The sequence below is a fragment of the Sorex araneus genome, chromosome 6, assembly GCF_027595985.1.
Source record: "Sorex araneus isolate mSorAra2 chromosome 6, mSorAra2.pri, whole genome shotgun sequence".
Lineage (NCBI taxonomy): Eukaryota > Metazoa > Chordata > Mammalia > Eulipotyphla > Soricidae > Sorex > Sorex araneus.
The window spans coordinates 43,189,525-43,215,009 of NC_073307.1; the positions used below are offsets into that span (position 1 = coordinate 43,189,525).

At 40.7% G+C, this 25,485-nt stretch overlaps 1 protein-coding gene across 1 annotated transcript in view; it reads right to left on the bottom strand.

The window, feature by feature from the left end:
• Positions 1-25,485, bottom strand: part of COMMD10 (COMM domain containing 10) — a 174,829-nt gene that overhangs the window by 108,243 nt on the left and 41,101 nt on the right. The gene's annotated exons all lie outside the window — the stretch shown is intronic.

A 25,485-nucleotide genomic window follows, 5' to 3' on the forward strand; every position in this document is an offset into this window, starting at 1 on the left:
GCACAAAGCCTCACTGTGTATTCAAAAGATGAATCCGAGCCCGTGGCACTCTCTCACCACTTGCATTTGGTGGTCGTGGTTGCATCCTCCATTCCCGATAGCCATGAAAGGAGGGTTGGTTGGTGATCAATTGCCATTTTTCTTCCTCTGCCTCCTTCAGTCTCATTCCCTGCCCATATTTCTCCTCTCATTCCCCCTCTCATATTCTTCCTCCCCCCAGCCCACTCCTGCAGCTTGGTTATAGAGCACAATCTCCACGTGTTGGGGGGTAGTAATCACACACAAGTCAGATAGCACATAGGAAAGCCCCCACTTCTGGGGAGGAAGCTCTTCGAAGATGAGACAAAGATCTCTTCCTGCTAGGAGAATTTCACCAGGGTGGAATTTTATCTAAGGACATACTTCTCTTTTCCCTAGTCCATAAACAATCCTTACTTCTTAATAATATTTCTAGTCATTTTATATGGACACAGTAAGAGATATATTAAGCTTATAGGCTGGCCCTCCTGGGGACATCTCACTATGAATCCCAGACAACAGTGCTCAGGCCAGATAAGCCCTTCCTAACCCTAAGCAGGGTCCTTGTCCAGCTGTTTCTCTTTTATCATGACAGCATTTGTCCATGACCGTTTTCTTAACTTAGAGTTAAGTATCATGGCACTCGGCCTGGCTCATTTCGATGCCAGGGTAGCTCACTAGCTTGCCCTGGGTTCATCAAGTCCCTTTGTCAGGACTCTGTTTATGGGGTTCAAGGAACTAAGGGCAACTGAGGCTTACCTTGAGAAAATATGAGAGATGCTAGGAGTAAATTATTGTTCGGAGTCAATTAACTCCCAAGTTATGAAAGCATAGAATTAAACTGTCTTCCTGTGTCCCTACAAAAAGGACATTGCTCTGAAGTAAACTATGCAAAGGACATAAGGGAGAAAGAGCAATATTCCACTTATAAATATAAATACAGAGATTTCTGGGGAATTTGACTTTGCAAGAGGAGATAGGTCATTAACTGGTTGGGGAAGAGAGCACAGAGAAGTTAGAGATAAACACAGAGGAATCAGGGTACCTCGGGAGCACTGTGAATGGTGTAACCCTATAAATCTAAGCTCCCTGGGTCAAGGGAGAGAGGACATACCAATGTTATCCTACACATCACATCATGTCCTTTTACTAAAAAGATCATCACACTATGAATCACCAGTATCTTTCCCTCTTCATTTTTTTCTCAAATGGCAACTGTACCTGACTGCCTCCAAGAAGAAATGAGAAGAGGAAATGAAACGACTCACTTCCTATTAGGCACTTGGTACCACACCACCATCCACTTGATCTCAGTCTCACAATTTGGTCTCCAGAGAAGAGCCAGGTATTTCTATCTCATGTTAGATATAAGAAAGGTAAGAACCAGAGAGAGAAGTTAAACCAGAGAAAGAATGAAGTCAAATCCAAAGGCATCAGTATTGTATCTCACATTTCCCTCAAGTCTTAAGAGGAAGGCATATTCACAGGACACCTAAAGCTAAGCAATGATGTGAAAATAAAAGCTCATAGTTTTATAGAAAAAAATACTTTAGGCCAACATGCGTGTCAAATTCTATCTTGTAAGAATTAAAGAGCATCCTGATAGATCTACTTACATATTATATTGCACAGTCCTTCTGATCAAAGTATATACACTGATATACTTTGAGAGAGAAAAAAAGTGAAAATACTAGTGATTTTGTGACTTTCTTGCCTTAAGGTCACAGAAAAATGATTAATGAGGAATCTCCTCATAAAGTAAAATACAATGCTTCACAAACGGGGAAAAGGTTACAAGGAAGAATTAACCATTTTTCTTGGTAATATACAGGCTGCAGTCCTACTAAAGCTAGTCCCTGAATATTCTTTCCGCTCTACCCACACTCTCCATTGCTTTTCCCTCACACTTTGTTGACTGGGGGGGAGGGGTTTGAACAAAAGGTCACACCCAGCATTACTCAGGACTTACTCCTGGTAGGGTGCGGGGGACCATATGGGGATCAGACTGGGGATCAAGCCTGGATCAACCACATGCAAGGCAAGCCCTATATCTACTATTGCTTATTGCTCTGTTCTCTTCACTCCTTTATCCTTTTAATTTTATTTTAATGAATCATCGTGAGATACAGTTACAGACTTACAAACGTTCGTGATTATGTTTCGGGCATACAATGTTCAAGTACCCATCCCCCCACCAGTGCCCATTCTCTACCACCAATGTTCCCAGTATCCCTCCACCACCCCCACCTCTTCCCACCCCCTGCCTCTGTGGCAGGCACATTCCCTATTGCTCTCTCCTTTTGGGTGTTATGGTTTGCAATACAGGTACTAAGCAGCCATCATGTTTGGTCCACAGTCTACTTTCAGCATGCATCTCCTATCCCAAGAGAGCTCTCCAACCATCATTTACTCAGTGATCCTTTCTATACCCCAGCTGCCCTTTTCCCCAGCACAAGAGACCAGCTTCCAAGTCTTGGAGCAATCTTCCTGACGTGAATCTCTATTGTCCTTAGGTGTTAAGTCTCCTATTATATTCTCTCTCTCCTATTTATATTCCACAAATGACTGCAGTAATTCTATGTCTGTCCCTCTCTTTTTGACTCATTTCACTTAGCATAATACTCTCCATGTTCATCCACTTATGTGCAAATTTCATGATTTCATCTTTTCTAACAGCTGCATAGTATTCCACTGTACAGATAAAACAAAGTTTCTTTAGCCAGTCATCTGTTCTTGGGCACTCGAATTGTTTTCCAAATTCTGGCTATTAAAAGTAGTGCTGCAATAAACATACAAGTGCAGACATCATTTCTACTGTACTTTTTTGTGTCTCCAGGATATATTCCCAGAAGTGGTATTGCTTGGTCAAATGGGAGCTCGATTTCTAGGCTCACTTCTTAAGACTTAATTTCAATGCATGCACCGCTATGGCTCTTTCACCACGGACCTAGGCTAGATGATCCCACAAAGCTGTGTACACTTGGAATAAGCCTTCATAATTTACTATCATTTCTAAGTATCTGAGATGCGGGACACCATTTTAGGTCACTCACATATTTTCCAACCAACTTCATTTATAAGACTCTCCCATCACTGTGAGGAAGAACCTTAGTACCCATTTCTATCTGCTCAGCAGCCTGCAACAGATTTAACAAAATCTATTTATGTAATAGATTTAACAAAAGTTCATACCTCATTAACAACACAAATTTTATTAACAAAAATGTATTACTGTGCTTGCCCAAAATATAAAAACTAATCTGATCAGTATATTCAATTTTATTATTTGAATACAAAATTTGGTTCTTAAATTTCTTCTAGGATTGAGATGGATTTAATTGCTTAACATCTGTATGGTTTCCACTTGTCATATCATCATCCCTGAGTTTTTTTTTCCCCATCTTGCACATATGATCAATTGCTGAATAATTCTGTCTCTAAGTCAGGAATTATCCACTGAATGATTAAATCAGGAATTAATCATTGTATTAAACTGAAGTGAGACATAACTGCTTTTGGATCTCTGCTCAGTTACTAGTTAGTTAAATAATCTTTCTCAGGACACATTTTATAGAAGGAAAATGAAAAATAGTATTGACTTCATAGAGCTAATGTAAAGAGTAAGGTATTTTAGCATTGACACATAGTAAATATTTAATAAATGGCAGCTATTATCTCTGAAATACAAGCTAAAACTCATCAGAGATGATAGCCCTACTCTAGACATGTGGTATTCAAACAGCTAATAAAATTTGGTATTATACACAACTAATAATTAAACAAAAGTGTTTCTAATTCATAAAAACAAAATTTATCCCATACTTCATTCTGAGGTACTTTTACTGATGGAAATGGAAGTGATATAAAGTGACAGAATTAGAGACTTGCCCTCCAAAGACTCTGAGATCACTGATGAAACAAAGCACCATCTTAAATGCTAAATTTATTAAATCTTATATGCTTCTAAACTCCCAGATCCATTTTATAAGTAAAATGTTAGATTCCTTAAAATAATTTTAAATTCAAATTTTCAATTTCCATTAAAATATGAATGTCCTACTCAGTAAAGTGTCTGTACAGCCAGCTTTAAACATAAATGCTTATTTAAAATAACAAATGTTGCTTTAAAATCCTTACAAACTCCAATGCATGGGAAAAATATTGTCCATCTATAATCTAATCCTAATTTAGGTTTATTCATTTTAAATTCAGACATACGACAGCCAGTCCTTAATGCCACCCTACAGAGGAAGATCTTTAATGTTATCAGCATGACCAAATATGCTCAGGGCTCAAAACTGCTCTTCATGATGCCAAAAAGTCTCTCAGATTTGTCTGTTGGTAAAGTTTTTCTTTTACTATTATTGTTCAACTTAGTTCAGTATTTTCTGTCTGTACGTGTGAAAATATATTAAAATAATCATACATTCATTTATTAAAAATACAAAAATAACTGGAATTTTGACATTATCTAGCATAGAAGTGGCCCAGCTCCACAACGAATCTCAAAAATCATGCCAACCTCCGGACTTTTCCAGGCAGCCCAATCTAAGCTGAGAATTCTGGGGCCTGGTCAGAATGGGAGCAGAAAGATTCTCCTCAACCACCCAGTGCCCTAACCCCTACGCCTGAGGGCTAGCAGCCCCCACTCACACCTGACTTTTTGGGACATAAAAACAACCCAGTCACACAACTGAATCTCATCAAGCCACCATGCCACCCAATTGCTTCAGTTCCTGGAGCACATGGCTACATATGTGGCTGCACTACACCTCCAAAGTTCATATTACAGGCAGCCCAATAGGAGTACAGCAAATTTGACTGGAAAGTTGCATAGAAGAACATCAGCCTCAATAATTGAAAACAGTAATATAGAAGGCTCAACTAGCACCAATCAGTTCAGTAAATACTCAATGACTTGTACACCCTTGTGAGATGTAACTATCACACATGGACTTCTACTGATATATTTTCTGAAAAATCTGTGTTGTAATAAGCAATATGAAGTAAATGATTTTGTGCCTGTGAAGTGGGCAGGCTTGTGGGGTGGGTGGGCAATGCCAGTGTGCACCAAGAAGAATGAGCATGCAGCCAAAGGGTGCTGATGCCACAGCTAACATGTGTAGCCGCATAAGTCCAGCTACATAAGTGTGTGCTACCCCACCCACCCAGCAACAGCCCCCCACAACAAAGGGAATTATTAAGAGCGATTTTATTTAGTTTCAGTGTGTGTTATAACAAGCAATATACAATCAACTATTTTGTGTCTGCAATGGGGCAGAACTGGGGGGTGGGCAGTGAGAAACTGGAACATGACTTGAAAAAAACTGTATTATAAACAACTCTGTAAATCATGGTGTTTAAAGTTTTTTTTTAAAAACTGGACTTTCACACACTCTTTTAAGCAAGTTCCCACTCTCATAAAGTTATTTTCTAGGAGAGGGGAACAGAAAATTAGTAAGCAAACACACTAATATGCTAGTATGCTAGGGGTGAGAGTTCTACAGAGAAAAGGAAGTGGGGGGGAGTGACAGGATGATGCTGCAATTACTTATAACCTGTTCAGAGAAGGTCTTTCTCTGGAAAGACAGTTGAAATACTGGAGATAAGATATCCGTGAGACTCCAAAAGAAACAGTGATCAGAATACAAAGACAGTCTACATAATGGGAAAAGATATTCACTCATCTGATAAGGGGTTAATATCAAGGATATATAAGGCACTGGTTGAACTCTACAAGAAGAAAACATCCAACCCCATCAGAAAATGGGAAGATGAAATGAACAGAAACTTTCTCAAAGAAATCCGAATGGCCAAAAGGCACATGAAAAAGTGCTCTTCACTAATCATCAGGGAGATTCAGATCAGAACAACAATGAGGTGTCATCTCACACCACAGACACTGGCCCACACCTAAAAGAACAAAAGCAACCAGTGTTGGCATGTGGGGAGAAGGGGACTCTCCTTCACTGCTAGTGGGAATGCCGACTGGTTCGGCCCTTTTGGAAAACAATATGGACGTTTCTCAAAAAATACAAAATTGAGCTCCCATTTGACCCAGTAATACCACTTCTGGTAATATATCCCAAAGATGAAAGAATTACAGTAGAAATGACATCTGTACTTGTATGTTTATTGCATCACTATTTTCAATAGCCAGAATCTGGAAAAAAACCGATTGCCTGAGAACAGAAGACTGGTTAAAGAAACTTTGGTACAACTCCACAATGGAATACTATGCGACTGTTAAAAAAGATGAAGTCATGAAATTTGCATATAAGTGGATCAACATGGAAAGTATCATGCTAAGTGAAATGAGTCAGAGAGAAAGGGGTAGACATAGAAGGACTGTACTCATTTGTGGAGTATAAAGTAACGTAATAGGAGACTAACACCCAAGGATAGTAGAGATAGGGGCCAGGAGAATCGCTCCACGGCTTGGAAGCTGCCCTCACAAGCTGGGGGAAAGGGCAACTGAGATAGAGAAGAGACCACCAAGTAAATGATGCTTGGAGGGCTAGCTCAGGATAGAATGTGTGCTGAAAGTAGACTACGGACCAGGTATAATTAGTAGCCTTATTGCAAACCATAACACTGCAAAGGAGAGAGAGAGTAAAAGAGAATGTGCCTGCCGGGGGGGTTGGGGGCGGCAGGAGGGATACTGGGAACAATGGTGGTGGAGAATGGGCACCAGTAGAGGGATGGGTACTCAATCATTGTATCACTGAAATGTAATCACAAAAGTTTGTAAGCCTGTAACTGTACCTTACAGTGATTCAATAAAAAAAAATTTTTTAAGATATTTGACTCTATTGAGATATGTGAGATAAAATATTTGAGAAAGCTCTTTAATGGAAGTAGTAATCTGTGTGGGTTAGCAAAGGATTGAAGCATTCTTGAAAAAGAACCAGAAAATGCAAAGGCCATGAGGCATGAACATGCTTGAAGTGACTCTATGGTTAGATTATTTAGTTGGGCAGAACACCATGACAGATGGGATGTAAACAGGCAGCACAGGGTTAGATCCTTTAGGATCTTACTAAGCTAGACTAAAGGCCATTGGGTTATACAATGTGCAGATAAATGATATAAAGCTGAATGATGTTCTATTACTGTTGTGTGAAAAATAATCTAGAGGGGACAAAGGTAAACACAGGGTAATTATAGGCACAGATGACAAATTCATGTCAGAAGTGAATGATCAGCTGGAGGAAACATTTCCAAGACTTAATTAATGAACATGGTGACCTAGACCCCTAATTCCCTGTGACAGAGAGCAGAAGATGTTAGCACCTGTTAGGTGTCAAACACAACAAAACTGCCAGCAAATTAGTCAGTCCTCAGGGATAATATAGGTATGTGCAAGGCATATGTACATCATTTGCCTCTTTCTTCCATAATGTACTTTAATCCCTGAAACTTTAAACACTCACCCCAAAATGTGCTGGGTTCATGGAAACTAAAACTGCAAATAAAGGAATGAATAATTTTACTCCTTGAATGAAAGACTAAAACCAATATCCTTTAAGGATTAACTAAAATTTTATGGGAGAAAAAAAATGGAAAAAGAAACCCTTGAAAAAAAGTCACTGTCACTGTAATCCCGTTGCTCATCAATTTGTTCGAGTGGGCACCAGTAATGTCTCTCATTGTGAGACTTATTGTTACGGTCTTTGGCATATCCAATATACCACGGGTAGCTTGTCAGGCTCTGCCGTGCGGGCTAGATACTCTCGGTAGCTTGCCGGGCTCTCCGAGAGGGGCAGAGGAATGGAACACGGGTCAGCCATGTGAAAGGCGAACGCCCTACCGCTGTGCTATCGCTCCAGCCCTGAAAAAAAGTATTTGCTTAAAAACATTAGGGAGTAATAATAACGTAATACTATTCGGACGCAGGAGAGATGGTGGCCGGGAAACTAAACTCAATCTTTGATGGTTGTTCCTTCCTTCCTCCTTAACAAAAGCAGATCTTTAAATAAATAGCTTTAAAAAAAAAAGGAAGGGGGTTAGGGGTGGGGGGCTGGATAGGTAATACAGAGTCAGGTGTTTGCCTTGCATACAGCCAACCTGACTCAATCCCTGGTACCTCATAGTTCCTCAAGACTCCCAGAGTGATTCCTGAGCACAGAGTCAGGTGTGATCCCTGAGCACCACCCACCAGGTGTGGCCCCAAATAAACAACAACAAAGAAAAGCTAAAGACAGTTCACCTTACAGAAAATTAAGAAAAATAATGATTTAGGGCCGGAATGATAGTACAGAGGGTAGGGCATTTGCCTTGCACGAGGCTGACCTGTATTCAATCCCCGGCAACCCATATGGTCCCCCAAGCACCGCCAGGAGTAGTTTCTGAGTGCAGAGCTAGAAGTAACCGCTGAGCATCACTGGGTGTGATCCAAAAAGCAAGGAAAAAAATAAAGATTAAATTCACTCAGAGTATCACATGACCTTCGTAAACATGACTAAGGTAAAATGATCTATCACTACATTCTGGCAATATAAAGAAATAAGGACTTGAATAAGCGAAAGCATTTAGGACTTGTTAGTGTAAGCTATACAGCAGCTTTTAAATTATTATACATATATATATTGTTACTATAAAATTGACACATTATTTCAAAAAAGGAAGCCTTTTATTAAGGACATTACTTCTGAAATGTGACTCCAGAGAATCCTCCATCAATAATTAGAAAAATTTATTTCCTAGGGGTGGGGGAAACGCTGGAGTGATAATACAGCAGGAAGGGTATTTGCCTACATGCAGTTAACCCAGGTTCAATCCCCAGCACCACATTTGGTAGGTCTCATGAGCCCTACCCGGAGTGATCTCTGGGCTTTACCAGGTGTGGCCCAAAAACTAACAAAGATTTATTTCCCTACTGACTAAGCCTGGTTGGTCATCTTATGTTGACCAAACAAATGTGAGGAAAACAACAGCAAGCCAGTTCTACACTCAGCCCTCCAAAAGCTTTCTCTGAACCTAGTGAACACGCTCCAGGCTAACCTGCTAAGTGGAGAGAGGCCCAGGTTTAGTCACTGAGACACGGCAGGAAGAAAGTCAAGTCATCTTGAACTTGCCTGCCACCAGCCAACTGCTATCACATGAGTAAGCCCACCCCTACCTACCACCCAGATTCAAAACCAACAATTTTTAAAAGGCCACTGTCTTTTTATATACTTTTAAAAAAATTTAATGATCACCATGAGATACAGTTATAGACTTACAAGCTTGCACAATTACGTTTCGCTCATACAATGTTCAAGTCCCATCCCCCCACCCATGCCCATTCTCCATCACCAATGTTTCCAGAATCCCTCCCACCACCACCACCTCCCCTGCCCCCAGCCTCTGAGGCAGGCACATTCCCTCTTACTCTCTCTGTCCTTCTCGGTGTTATGGTTTACAATACAGGCACTAAGCGAAGGTCACTGTCTTAAATCACAAAATGGTTAAGTGATTGCACCGGAAGTGAGGTACTGCCATCATTTCAAAGATGTAACTGTATATAGACACACTTGGATGACTTTTTGGGGGGTGGGGGTTGGGGGGAGTTGGTGCTGGCAATCAAACCCAGGGTGCCATAGTGCTAGGCCAAGTGCTCTTTATGTCACATTCCTGGTCCCTATAGATATGGACTTGGAACCAAACAGCGACTTCAGGTTTGCAAAATGGAGTAAAACCTGAAAAGTGCAAAGAAAATTCTAAATAGAGATTGAACTAAATAAGAACCTTCATTACATGGTAACAGAACAACTGACACCACTGTTTTCTGTAGAAAGTCTAAACATGCTAACAAATATTTGGATTTGCTTGAGAGTTCCAGGCAGAAGGCCGAAAGTCAGCTGGATGTCTTAACTGATGAAAAGAACTGATGAGTTACAAGCAACCTTTAAAGGAATAAAGAGGAACTAAGCTTGCTGACTTGGAAAATGCAACTATTTCTCATTTTGGGTTTCTCAGGTGACAAAACACTATCCAAACACAATAGTCTGGAAGTGTAGATGAAATTAAGGGGAGTGGATATAAAGCCCTTAGTTAAAGCCTCTAAAAGAATCCCAGAAGGGCCTGCTAAATTCCCCTCAGCTTATGTGGCCAACAGTCTTTTGTTTAGTTTTGGGGTCACACCCAGCAATGCTAGGGATTACTCCTGGATCCGTACTCAGGAACCACTCTTGGCAGTGCTCGGGGACTATATGAAATGCCAGGGACTCAACCTGGGTCAGCGCCACGCAAAGCAAGTACCCAACCTGCTGTACTACTGCTCAGGTTCCAAAATAACCAACAGTCGGAAGGTGCTAACCCACAGCAGTCGGGCAAGCCAGAGGAGGGGGCTCACAAGTACACAGTGGGCTGAGGCCGACTGTGGTTCCGAACAGAACAGGACCACCCAACAGGAAGGGAGGAATCACACATAACAAAAATGCCCACAGCAGCAGGATTCCTAGCTGCTAAGGCCTAGAAAAAGCTAAATGCTGGTCAACATCACATCCAATAAAGTGTGGTCAATTTACATAATAAAATTCTAGACAGCATAAAAAAAAATAAGCAAACCACAGCTATATAAAACAACAAAGAAGTATAACGGGCATATTACTAAAGAAGCTAAAAATATAGTTACCATGTGTTACTTTTAAGAGTTAAGATTTAAAGTCAAAATTAAATTTATATACAATCAGCACATAAAAATACAGACAAGTGAGAGAATTATCAGAGTAGACGGATTACATGAGAGGGAAGAGAAGAGGAAGTTATGGAACAGGCTAAGGAGGTGGCACGCTGGCAACATTTTATATCCCAATCTGTGTAGTAGCGACACAGATGTTAGTTTCGTGATTAACCATACATCTGTGTTTTATGCACTTTTCTGTATACACATAATTTAGCATGTGGGAGAGAAGTGAATAAGCGCCAAAGAGCCAACAGGAGTAGACAAAAAATTAAGAACATGTTCAACTTCATAAACACTTTGGAACAGAACTATTTTTTTAATGATATGCTCTGCTGAGACTTTATTTGATTCATGTAACCAAAACAATACTAATTTAATTCTGTCAGCCTGTTTAAGAAAAAGGGGAGGGAATGATATCCAGTATTTGCTTGATTATTCAACAAAATCTACCAGCACTAAAGGCTGAGATAAAATGTCACTGGAGCAATCACTTATTTCCAACAAGTTTATTAAGATTGTTTCAACTGAAATTTTATAAGTTCTGATATAAAATTATTGCCACGCCACTGCTCTTCAAAAGTTCTGTGTGTAATTTTATTGGTATGGAAAATATATGAGTTAGAATTCCCACCTTGTCCTACCACAGCTGAAAGCCAGAAACTAGTCCCTTTCTTCCGGGGACAGATCAAAGATGATGGAACCCACAAGACTGAGCTTATGTCAAGGTGGGGGTATCATGTACCAACAGACTGTCAATTTGATCCTTGTGATAAGAGGACATCCAGGATCATAGGATGCCATGCTACCTAGCTGCCATTAGAACTTTTCCTTGGGGGCAGAGGGAGGGTGGGGGAAACCACTATTACACAAAGGCTAAAATCTCTTACATCATAATCTATGCACCTCATATTCTGCTTCTATTGTCTAAAGTCTGTAACACAAAGTATGAAAAAGGGCTACACACAGATTCAGTTAAAGGAGTTTTTGTTTGTTTGAGGGCCATACCTGGTGGTGCTCAGGGCTCACTCCTGGCTCTGTGCTCAGAGATCACTCCTGACAGGGCCCAGGGGACTACATGTGATGCCAGTGATTAAACCTGGGTTTGGGTTCATACGAGGTAAGCACCCTATCCACTGCACTACCTCTCCAACATTAAGCATTCTTTAAAACTCATTACACACACACACACACACACACACATATCTACTAAATTACTTTAAATTTAGAACACATCAGCTAACTTTACTAGTGCTGTATGATCATTATAAATTAAACTTTAAATTTTTTTAATGAATCTGCAATTGCGAAGTGGGAAACAAGATTAGCAGCATTATAGGTTGAAAGAGTATTATAAATCAGACAGAATATAATTTTCAAATACAAGCTAAAATGCTGGTTTCCGTGGCAAATTCAATTTTCCAAATACATACACAGTGCTCTGTGTCATACATGCCCCTCTTACAATATGACTTTAACACTTTTCCTATGAAGAGATGGGGTCGGAGGCTGGAGAGACAGCACACGGGCTTAGGCGCTTCCTTGCCTGCTGCTGAACTATTGGACCCCCAGCACCACACATGGTCTTTCTTAGTCCCAACAGGAACAATCCCTAAGCACAGAGCCAGGAGTAAGCCCTGAGTACCACTGGATATGGCTACGATTATCCATGAAGAAAAGACAATAGAGGTCATAACAACACTGTCTGTCTTGGGATAGTCACCTGATGGAGTCAGACACACCCAGGCACCCTTAAACTAACCTGGAACCTCAATTAAATCTCTGTAAAAGATATTTACCTGGCCAGCAAGATAGCAAAGTGCATAAAGTAACTGCCATACATGCAGCCAGTCCAGTTCAATCCCTGGCACCACGTGGTACCGTAGGCATCGCTAGGCCACTCCTGAGCAGAGCCAGGAGTAATCTCTGAGCACCACCAGGTTCGGCTTCAAACGCTCCTCCCCAATGAGTAACATTAAAAATAATTATTTAAACAAAAATAGTAATATAATATGAAGCATATAGCACATGTAGAAAAATGTATGACAATAATAGCAAAAGATCAGGGGGAGAAAATGAAGTGTGCTATTGTAAACTAACCTGGAATCAGTTCCTTTTGCCAAAGGAAAAACGTGTACCCCATCTGCATTTTAACATTGTTTGGATGGGGGGTATGTGTGCAGGTGGAGTGACAGGGACTAAACTCAAGGTCTCAGACATGAGGCATGTTTTAAGGTATCTTTTAATGGTACATTATTTTCCTAGGCCATTCATTGAAAAAGCTGAGTTGTATTCAAACCACAATGTTTTAAGTTTAAAAAATTTTAATTTTTCAACAGAATTCATTATAACTGTACTTTCTGCTTTAATGGCAGCAAATTCACTGCTATGTTTTAAAACTGACCTCTTTATTTGTTTACTTCCAATGTGAAACAATTCCCTTACTATGTAGCGATCAGTGTGATTCTGAACCATCATCAGTTCACCGACACTTTCTTCATGGGGCGCCACTGTCCAGGGCACTGTTCTTTTTCAAAAAAAGAAACCACAAGGGGGCCTTCTGCAGGCTGGTCCACCATTCCAGATGAGGCCTGCCTCAGGCTGACGTCACTGGGCCTATGCTGGAACAGGAGGCCGAGCTGCTCCCTGCCAGGTGGGTCCCAGCAGCCTCCACACCCAACCTGCGGCCACAGTAAGAGCCCACACCACAGCTCCTAAAAGGATAACTCCTCAAACAAATTACATGCTGCTTTCCTGTCATCTGTGAGAATGGGTAAAGAAGACAGCAAGCAATCTCCAGCTTAATCTCAGTATCTTCGGGGGGCCAGGGGTAGGAAGAAACAGTACAGGGACTCATCCCCAGCACAAAACTAGAAAACCAATGGGGAAAACATGTAGCAGTCCACCAAGCCCAATGAGCAGAAACATCACTGAGGACATACACAACGCCAGTAAGTTCTCAGACAGTGCCCTGAGTGACGCTATGATGAGGATGTTCAATGAGTTCAAAGAAACAACAGCACAGGTAGTTAGCAAAGCACAAGAAAATGTGAGGGTTGAAATGAAAAAAACTGTCAGAAATGACAGAAATGAAGAACATGGTGGGTGATATAAAAGAAAAATTCAAGAGAAGCTCTGAAACGCAGAATCACAGAAGCTGAGCAAAAGATCAAGGAGTTCCAACAAGAGGAGGGAACCACTAGGAAATAGCAGAAAGTGGAAAATAGTCTGAAAAGAAATGAACAGAACATCAAGGACTAGGGGGTGAGTTCGAGGAGAATAATATAAGAATCATCAGAGTCCCTGAAGAACAGGAAGGCAAATGTAATAAAGAAACAAGAACTTAAGAGCTCATTGATAAGAATTTCCCCAAGCAGAGAATTACAGGCAATGAGATCCAAGAGCCCTGAAGGGTCCTAGTGAAAACAGACCCAACTAGGAAAACTCCAAGACACATGATACTCAAAATGACAAAACCCAAAGATAGAGACAGAATATTCAATACAGCAAGATCAAAAAAAAGGAATTTATATACAAAGAAAAGCATAAACATACAACAGATCTACCAGATGACTCTAAATGCCAGAAAGTAAGGAAGGACATAGTACAAAAACAACGAAATGAACACCTCACCAAGTATACTCCATCCAGCTAGGTTATTATTCAGATTTGAAAGAATTATGTAGAGTTTCATGGACAGGCAACAGCTTAGGGAATTCATAGCCTTTAAACCAGTTTTAAAAGAAGCAGTAAAAGAGCTCCTTTAAAGGGCAGGAGAAACTTCCCACCATGTGGCATTGAGTATGGCACTCACTAATGGTGCATATGGTTGTCTTCTAGTAGATTAAGAGAGGTTAAATACATATAGTAATTCCTCATCAGAAGTTAACTTTTGGGGCTGGATTGATAGCACAGCAGGTAGGGCCTTGCATGCGGCTGACCTGGGTTCAATTCCCAGCATCCCATGCACCTCCAGGAGTGATTCCTGAGTGCAGAGCCAGGAGTAACCCCTGAGCATCGCCAGGTATGACCCAAAAAGCAAAAAAAAAAAAAAAAAAAAAAAAAGAAGTTAACTTTTGTTGATTTGTTTTCTATTAATTTGTTTTCTATTAATTTCTATTAATTTCTATTAATTTGTTTTCTATTAATTCTATTTGCCATTCCTTTATTCTTTATTGACCAAGTAATAAGAAATAATTTCCTTCTATGCCTGCCAAGGCTGGGAGGAGGTGGGAGGGAACCTAGGGATATCGGTGGCAGGAGGGGACACTGATGGTGGCACTGGTGCTGGAATGCCGCATGCCTGAAACAACTCTATTATGAATAACTTTGTAAATTACAGTGCCTCCCTCAATAAACATTTCTGGAAAAGAATGGTGCACCCTGGTGGAGGGAATTACAGTAGTGCTCTGTACTATTAAAAAAACAAAAGATTTTAATATTACTGCAAGTTACAATACCTCAATTAAAAAATTTTTTTTAAGTTTAAAAAAAATCATGGGGCCAGAGTGACTGCACAGTGGGTAGGGCACTTGCCTGGCATGTGGCCAACCCAGGTTCAATTCACAGCACCCCATATAGTCCTCCAAACATCACCATGGGTGATCCCTGAAATGCAGATCCAGGAGTAAGTCACACCAGGTATGCCCCCATCAATAATGAAAAAAAATTTTTAAAATTCAAAAAATTTTTAACTTTCATGGTGAAATATATATTTGGTAAATTTGCACTGAGCAAATTTCATAAACCACTTTAAGAAAATCCAAACATCATGCTAACTTTATAATCACTGATACAGCATTTTGCTAAAATTATTTCAAATGAAATGTCCACTGAATTTAAGTAATCTAAATATTTAAGAACCAAGTCTGTTTCCATTTTTTTGGGAATAGATATACTCATAGAAAATAACTTTTTTCTGTTTAAAAGTTTCAAACCTGAAAACAGTTAACTTTTCATATAGTCATGTGAAGATGCCCATAATCTTCTTACAGTCACTCTTTCCATAATTACTGACAATTATTCCCATTGCCTGGCACTATCTGGCCCTATACGTACAGTTCTAATCTCCTTGCCTTTATTTTCTCCTTTGAGCCTCCTAAGAAGTTTCTGAACTCATCCAGCTCTGCAGGGTGATAGCTCAGCATCTAGGCCTGAAAGCGCCGTGCTAGACCTGGGAACACTATGGGCCACCTCGCCACCCCAGGGGCCACCATGGTTATGCCAGGGGATCCCTGCAGTGCCAGGGGATGGAACTCAGGGTCTCACATATACAGCCCTATGAGCTATCTCCTCAGCCCCGAATCTCTTAATTGCTTTTTAAGACTGAGGTATCACAGTTCTTGTGAAAGATTTGATTTGTTTTTTTTTTTATTTTTTTTGGTGTTTTGGGTCACATCCGGCGATGCACAGGGGTCACTCCTGGCTCTGCACTCAGGAATTACCCCTGGCGGTGCTCAGGGGATGATATGGGATGCTGGGAATCAAACCCGGATCAGCCATGTGCAAAGCAAACGCCCTACCTGTTGTGCTATCGCTCCAGCCCCTTTTGTGAAAGTTTTTTATTCATCAAACATTCCAAGTTTCATTTTCCCATTTGCTATAAGCTAAGGGACAGGCTCTCTATAAAATAGATAACTTTATAGACAGTCATAATATTTTTATTATAAAGCTTTATTGAACTTTTCTATGAGGTTTGATCACCATAATGCGTTAAATGACTTACTTCATATTAATTATAAACTGTCTTAACTAATGGAAAGAATTTTTTTATGTCAGAGCTTCAAAATGACTTGAAAATTATGAGTAAACTAAACTTCTCCCAAAAGAATATTTAAAGTAGCTAGAGTTGCCCAGGGGATAACTCAGAGACGCTTGCTTTGCAACACAGTCCACAAATTTCCCCCTTCACACACTGGCACAGTTGTGTCACACTTGCTAACGGGACCCCCAGCATCACAACAGAGTGTGAGATCACCAGTCCTTCATGGCCAGGTGTACACAGCACTATAATTAAAGCTTGTGACCCTCTGGTGTATGAGCACTGCAGTCAGGAGCACTACAAGCCCCATGGCACCCAGAACAGGCACGAGCACCACAGCTAACGGAGGGCACCCCACGGCCAGACAGGTGAAGTGTGCATGCTCCACAAATACTGGGTGCAACACCTGCAGCAACAAAAAAGGCAAAGGTGGAAAAATGGAGGTCAAGGGCAGTGTACAAAGGAGTAATAAATGGGGAAAATATGAAGGAAGGGCAAGAAAGGGAAGGGGAAAATAAGCACTCTCGGAACCCAACTGGCCAAGTGTCCTGGGAGTCCACATAATCAACTATCTGACGCATACTGCGCAGGAAACCTTTACGTGTACTTTTCAGGATGAAGCAACTACCAAACTTTTTTGGGGGGGATGGGGATAAGGTTCTGGGCCATGCTCAGGGGACCAAGTGATCAAACCTCGGTCAGCAAGTACTTTACCCACTGTACTCTCCAGCTCCTGGTTTTGTTGTTGTTGTTTTTTTTTTAAGGCAAAGTATTTTATCCTTTCTCACTGTTTTATTGTCTATACTTGAGAACGCTGGGGAGGGAGGTGGGTACAATGGTGTTGGAATTGTGTACCCATAAAACCATCATTACGAGTACTGTAAATCAGTGCCTCAATCAACAAAAATACTTTTTAAAAAAGTATTTTAAATTTCTATCTTTATAATCTCTATTTTAGAAAAGATTTTACAATTTTTATTTCTTTCATTTCTGAAGTAAATTATGTTACTTGAGCCTCATACTGGACACTGAGAGAAAATGGTAGTTTTACGGTGACACTGGGGTTAACCAACGAGGCGGGCTGAGGCCAGGTGACCATTAGGGACTCAGATCCCAGAAACACTGTTGGGCTGGTCAAGGGCTGAGGAAATCAGCCAGTATCTCAGCTGCCCTGTTACCAATCTGCACTTTGGGGGGGAAGCTAAAGCTCTAGAAAAATCCAATGCAGACTCCATATGACTCCCAGAAATTCTCCTATTCTCTAGTCCTAGCACACTTCACCATCCAGACTGCCCCTCCGCCCCCAATACTGAATGTTCTCCACCCAATTCTCTCAAGGGGAAGTAAACCGCCAACCTGGAGAAGAGGTTAACTGTTACCAAAACAATGTTTGTAAGCTGGATCGAACCAGAAAGAGGGTGAGAAGAAGGTTCCTGAACCACACATGGACCTAGTAGAGACAGGCGGTGCAGCGGATGCTATGGAGGCACCGGGCTACTTAAATTTTCCCTTACTCCTGTCCTCCTGAGAGTTGAAGAAGTGACCTGATGCTTATGGATGTCAAGGGTCCAATAAGACGAGGCATAAAAGCACACAATGATACCTGACATGAATTCTGTGGTCAATGCGAGCTACTTATTAGCCTTCACTCCTGATTGGGCGAGGCAGTATCAAGCACAGCAGACACTTGCACTACAGCTATTAAGACACTAAGCTCTGCTCAGCCCAACTGCTCAGGCTGATGAAAGAGAGAGGAGAGAGAGAGAGAGAGAGAGGGAAGGAGAGGGAGATGGAGAGAGTGGGGGGAGAGAGAGGGAGAGAGAGAAAGAGAGAGATGGCAGCATTACAAAAGGATCACAATGCATCTCAGACACCTGCAAATTTTATATAATACACCAAATGAGATCAGAAGTTCCTGGGCCGCCAAATGGCTCCCAGCCCACAAGGACTGACCCAAGACAACAGGTGCTTTCTTAACATCAGCAAAATTGATGTATGTGGAATGTTTATTTTTTTAAGAATTATTTTCTTTAGTTAGAACCTGTTATAAGTTACATTAATTAAACTTGTTCGGCACTTTAATCTACATTCTCTTTGCATTTCAAGAATTGACCACTCTCAAATGGAAACATATACCCTGCTCGTGGATAGGGAGAATCAATGTTGTCAAAATGGCAATACTCCCTAAAGCATTATACAGATTCAATGCGATCCCTATAAGTATACCCATGACATTCTTCAAAGAAATGGATCAAGCAATCCTAAAATTCATATGGAATAACAAACGTCCAAGGATAGCTAAAACAATTCTTGGGAAAAAGATGATGGGAGGCATCACCATCCCCAACCTCAAACTTTACTACAAAGCAGTAACAATTAAAACAGCATGGTACTGGAACAAAGGCAGAGCCGTAGACCAATGGAACAGGGTGGAATATCCCTACACACAACCCCAAATGTATGACCATCTAATCTTTGATAAGGGAGCAAGAGATGTGAAGTGGAGCAAGGAAAGCCTCTTTAACAAATGGTGCTGGCACAACTGGACAACCACATGCAAAAAAATGGGTTTAGACCTTGACCTGACACCATGCACAAAAGTCAGATCAAAATGGATTAAAGACCTCAACATTAGACCACAAACCATAAGGTACATTGAAGACAAGGTCGGCGAAACCCTCCACGATATTGAAGATAAAGGTATCTTCAAACGTGACACGGAACTAAGCAATCTAGTAAAAACAGAGATCAACAAATGAGACTACATTAAACTAAAAAGCTTCTGCACCGCAAGAGATACAGTGACCAGAATTCAAAGACTATCCACAGAATGGGAAAGGATATTTACACAATACCCATCAGATAAGGGGTTGATATCAATGGTATATAAAGCACTGGTTGAACTCTACAAGAAGAAAACATCCAACCCCATCAAAAAATGGGGCAAAGAAATGAACAGAAACTTTACCAAGGAAGAAATACGAATGGCCAAAAGGCACATGAAAAAGTGCTCTGCATCACTAATCATCAGAGAGATGCAGATCAAAACAACCACAAGATACCACCTCACACCACAGAGACTAGCACACATCCAAAAGAACAAAAGCAACCGCTGTTGGAGAGGATGTGGGGAGAAAGGGACCCTTCTTCACTGCTGGTGGGAATGCCGACTGGTTCAGCCCTTCTGGAAAACAATTTGGACGACTCTCAAAAAATTAGATATTGAATTCCCATTTGACCCAGCAATACCACTGCTGGGAATATATCCCAGAGAGGCAAAAAAGTACAATCGAAACAACATCTGCACATGTATGTTCATCGCAGCACTGTTTACAATAGCCAGAATCTGGAAAAAACCCGAATGCCCCAGAACGGATGACTGGTTGAGGAAACTTTGGTACATCTATACAATGGAATACTATGCAGCTGTTAGAAAAAAGGAGGTCAAGAATTTTGTAGTCAAGTGGATGGGCATGAAAAGTTTCATGCTGAGTGAAATGAGTCAGAAAGAGAGAGACAGACATAGAAAGATTGCACTCATCTATGGTATATAGAATAACAGAGTGGGAGACTAACACCCAAGAACTGTAGAAATAAGTACCAGGAGGTTGACTCCATGGCTTCGAGGCTGGCCTCACGTTCCGGGGAAAGGTCAACTCAGAGAAGCGATCACCAACTACATTGTAGTCGAAGGCCATGTGGGGGAAGGGAGTTGCGGGCTGAATGAGGGCTAGAGACTGAGCACAGCGGCCACTCAACACCTTTATTGCAAACCACAACAGCTAATTAGAGAGAGAAAACAGAAGGGAATGCCCTGCCACAGTGGCAGGGTGGGGTGGGGGGGAGATGGGATTGGGGAGGGTGGGAGGGACACTGGGTTTACGGGTGGTGGAGAATGGGCACTGGTGAAGGGATGGGTTCCAAACTTTGTATGAGGGAAGTATAAGCACAAAAGTGTATAAATCTGTAACTGTACCCTCACGGTGATTCTCTAATTAAAAATAAATAAATTTAAAAAAAAAAAAATTGACCACTCTCAACTGAAACCACCAACCCCATAGGATATGGTAATGTTTTATTCATAAAGGGCATATGAAGCATAATATGCCCACCAGAGAAGCAAAATGCACTTATGTAGAAGTAGTCTATTAAGGTGTCATTACTAAGCCAACCTAAAATACCTCGAGGTGACTATTATGTAACTATTGTATAAGGGCACGAAGGTCTGATAAATAGAAATGATACGATCAAGTCACTTTAGGCATATGGTAAGACTTTGTTTTCTTTGATTTATAGAAGTAAAATAAGTCAATATACAGCACAGTCCACTGAGAAAAGAGGAATCCCACCTTAAAATGGGGGAAGAAAAGTCTGAGTATCATTTACGTGAAGTAAGAACTTTTGGTTTCTCATTTTAAAATAAGATGACATGTAGAGAGGAGGAGAATCCAGAGAGGATGGAAGAATGAGGGGCTCAGAGGGACTGAAACAGGCACATGGAGAGAATGGAATAAACGCTGGCGTCTCTGGAGCAGGCACAAACTACCAACTAAAGTACCAGGCCATCACCAGACTGATTTCAGCTGGAAGTTACAAGGAAAGAAGAGGAGCCAGCATCAGAGGACCTGAAGCAAAGGCTCTAGCCCCTTTAACATTTCATGAGTTCACATTAAGAGCATTCCTTATACCCCTCTTTTACAGGTAGTGGATTGGACAACACCAGGCCTCCGTATTTTGAATTAACAGTACTTTACTTTTACCCTTTCCTTGGAATTCAAAAGTTCCTGAAGGAGAAAGGAATGACTTTTAACAGGAACACCTTTTCATCTCTCTCTAGGATATCCATTCGTATTGGAGTTCCCTCTGTCTCTTTATCCACAAGCATGGTGACCAAACCCCAATTGTCAAAGCCTCTGATAACTTAAAAAAAGTGTTTTTTTCTCAAACATAAGCTAGGTTGCACATCAATGACTGCCAATGAAACTGACCAGAGAATGGCTGCATTGCCCTGATGAAGTACTCCTGCCAAAAATTGTGATGCTCCTGTTCCAGTGCTCCTTGACTGATCCAGTGCTTCCTGAAATTTATTAGACACCTAATAGCTGCTCTCCTGGGACTCATTGCTGCAACCACTACTGATGTTGTTACAGGAACAACTCTTCACTCTTCAGTTTTGATCCAAACACTTCATTTCTTCAGAACAGGACTAAATGACTCTCATTGGTGACTCTCATCACCCCTGGACAGTGCAGGACAACTGGACGCTTTACTACAAGCACTGCTCTGGGTCCAGGGTCAGACTGAAATCTTAGTACAACTAATAGGACTGTGTTGTGATTTGGAATTATGTTGTGATTTGGAATTGTTTCTCATTTTCAAAGTTTGTGTTTTTGTAAAAGGAAAAAGGGAGAGATGTAGGATACCATAGCCTCAGGTAGTTTAGGTTTACTGGGTTGTTTCCATCACAGTACTCCCTTTCCTCTTTGCTTAATTGTAACTTCTTTCTTTGTGCTCCGTTGACTTGTAAATATTGTTTTTCTCTTCTCCTTGAGTCCTTTGCATAGTTTATTCAAAGCCATGTCCTTTTGTATGGGCACAGGAAGACAATAGTAAATGCTATGCTTTTGAAACCTGGGAGTCATTTGACTCTACGTAATATTTTTTTCCTGGACATCTGTTCTCTGGACCTAAGCAATGTTCTTTGCTTAAACACAGAAAGACCATTAATGCTATGCTCCTAATATTTGGGAGTTGATATATCTACTCCTGGACATCTGTCATAATTACTTAACTCAGGTATCTGTTGCCATAGTTCCTAACACCCCATAAAGAGAGGTCCAACCCTGGGCCTTAGATAGACCCAGGGCGAGTGGCAAAACGGGTGGCAAAGCTACCACGGCATTGAAATGGGACAGTCTAGAATGCATAAAAGCATGGTCTTGATGCAAGCTGTTTTGACTTAAGAGACAGGACCCCCATGGGAAAGCAGAAGTTGACCTGGCCTGAGGACCTAGTCTGGGATTTATGGTGAAACCCAGCAGGCTTGCCCTCAGAGCCAAAGAATTAATTCTGGAATCTATATCTCTTACTGTGTTTATCCAACTAGCTGCAAGTATTAATAAGAAGTAAACTTAATTTTTATGTACAACTAAAGGGAAAGAGAAAAAGCAATATAGAAGTCCCTAGGAGACAATGTCTGTCTGAGAATTGACTCCCTACTAAAATGCTTTACCTCTGTAAATAACCATTCACACCTAGATGCCATCCTATATCTCAACCCCCCTCAAATACGCCATAGGTATGCTAACAGCGCTGCATTAAATGGGCTATTTTGACCATCAAAAAAAAATAAATAAAATAAAATAAGATGACATGTAAATAACCAAGTCCCTCCTATTAAACTACGTCTCCACTTATTATAGCATTAACAATGAAATATTCCCCTCCTCCTCTTCTCTTAACAGAAAAGGATCACAGCAAGCCCACCTCAAAAGAGGGTTTTGAAGCTCACTAGCTGTAAAGACCTCTGAACCCAGCAGCTAACAGCAACTAAGTAAACGCAAAGTATTATAATTGAGAATGGTGATATAAAAGCAAAGATGGTTTAATAGAAAATTACATCTGTGACTGGCATACTGCCATACTGCCCCTGTGGATTTGTTCTTTCAGAGCACACCGTCTGTGAAAGGTCACTGTGAGCAGAAAAAAAAGATCCTACGGGGAGTTTAAGTAGCCTACAATGAAGTATTAGTAATTAAGGAAGTGGTATTTATTCTTGTTCTATATTCAGTTGGGAATCATTTCTACTAATTAAGAGAAAATGAATAGTGATTTGTTAAAAAACGATGGTGAATGACAATCCAATCTCAACTCTGTCTAGTTACAAATTACACTACTTTAACAGAGAACATTTTTGAAAGAACAAACCACTGGGGCTGGAGGGGCTGGATAGCAGGTATGGCACTTGCCCTGCATGGGGCAGAGCTGGGTTGGATCCCCAACATCCCAAGTGGTCTCCAGAGCACTGCCAATTTCTGAGTAGAGAGTCAGGAGTAACTCCTGAGCATTGCCAAGCGTGGTCCCAAGCCCAAAAATAAATGAACTAATTACATAAAGTAAAGAACAAACTATTTTGCTCATCAAGTCAACTATCTTCCAGAAAAAAAAATCCCTAAAAATATTTTCCAGGGCAACTTGTATCCCAATAATATGCATTAGGTAAAATTCAAATTCAGTTATCTACTGCATGGGTGTCATTATAGGCCTTTCACAGACATTACCTCATTTATCATTTTATCCTGTAAGTATCACTAAACACATTTTGAAATGGGAATGTTGTCATACAAAAGTTTAGATTCTTGCCAGTCTAAGGATTTAAACTCAGTGACTTTCAATACAGTTCCTTCCATTATGTCGGACTAGGGTCTCACCTGGTTGTGCTAATAATCAAATGACAAAGTCATTTAGCTTCACTAAACTTTAGTTCTCTCATCAACCAATTTAGAGGATTAAATTCCTAAAGTTGACCTCCACAATCTTCTCTGTCTCTTTCTCCATAAAATTCACTACTTTATATTTCAATCATTTGAAAATAAACAAATCTGGGCCCAGAGAGATAGTACAGCAGGTAGGGCACTTCCCTTGCACTCGGCTGGATCCCTGGTACAACACATGGTCCCAAGCCCGCCAGGAGTGATCCCTGAGCAAAGAGCCAGGAGTAAGCCTGAGCACCCATGGGTGTGGACTCCAAAACATAAACAAATAACAATAAACCAGTGGTTTCCAATACACTCATAATGCTATGCAACTATCTAATATTACCAACTGTCTAATTCCAGAATATTTTGATCACTCCAAAATGAAATAGCCTCTCAACTATCTTTCTTTCCTCCCCCTTCACTATCCTGACCCTAGCAAATGTCAATCTGTTTTGCTTTCTTTAGCCTGTATAATACCTTTTGTCTGACTTTCAAAAAAGAACATTTTTAAGTTCATCCACACTGCAGCATATACAAGCATTTCATACCTTTTTATGGCTAATAATATTTCTTTCATTATATGTGCATGTCACAAAATGCTTATCCATTCATCCATTGATGGGCATATGGTTTCCATCTGCTGTCTTCTGGGGTGTCTAGTATTAAATGCTACATGCTATAAATATGTGTATGTATAACTGTTTGCATCCCTATTTTCAAGTCTTGTGAGTATATATATTCTTTATCTCTTTTTTTTTTCAATAAATGGGATTTAGGTTCCCCCGTATCCCAAACTACTCTAGGGAGACTATGGTCAGGGTTCCAGTTCTTTCTCTAGTCCATTTCTAGCTCTTCCATCCCAGCCCCTCCCACCCCTACCCACCCCACCCTACACCGCACATACACACCATGGTCTCACTTCCCACCTGATCCAATTTAGGTTCTATATGCAATCACTAAAATTACTCCCCTTTGTTTATAAAGCCAAGCCTTTGTCCCTTCCTCTGATACACCTGGCAGAGAGAACCACCCCACACTCCCCCCCCATGGGCAATTAAATCCAATTATCCATCAATTCAATAGAAGAACCATAGCAACTAAAGATGACAAAAAACGTACAATTTTCCAACAGTTCTCATTTCAAATTCATGGTCACAAGTCTCAAAGGGGCAATCAACACTGTTCAAGCAAAGTGATATAATTCTGAAATGCCAGATTTGTTCACTTCCGCCTTATCCAAAATACCTATTTCATATGTCCTGTTCTCAAGTATCAACTCACGCACTTTCCCACTAAGTAAACAGAAGTGATCAGAATCATTTTCTTCCTGCCAGCAAAACTAACACATATTCATGCTTCTCTCCTGTTACAACAAACAATAATGATCCCGCTACCATTCACGCCCAACCCTTTATCTGCGCTCTGGATCTCACACCTGCTCACCTTATGAAGGAAATTATACCCCTTTCTCTAGCCTACACCATCAATTTCTTTCCCAATCGATATGTAGCATCATCATACAAATTTCCAGTCACTGAACCAAAATTCCACTAGCTAACTAT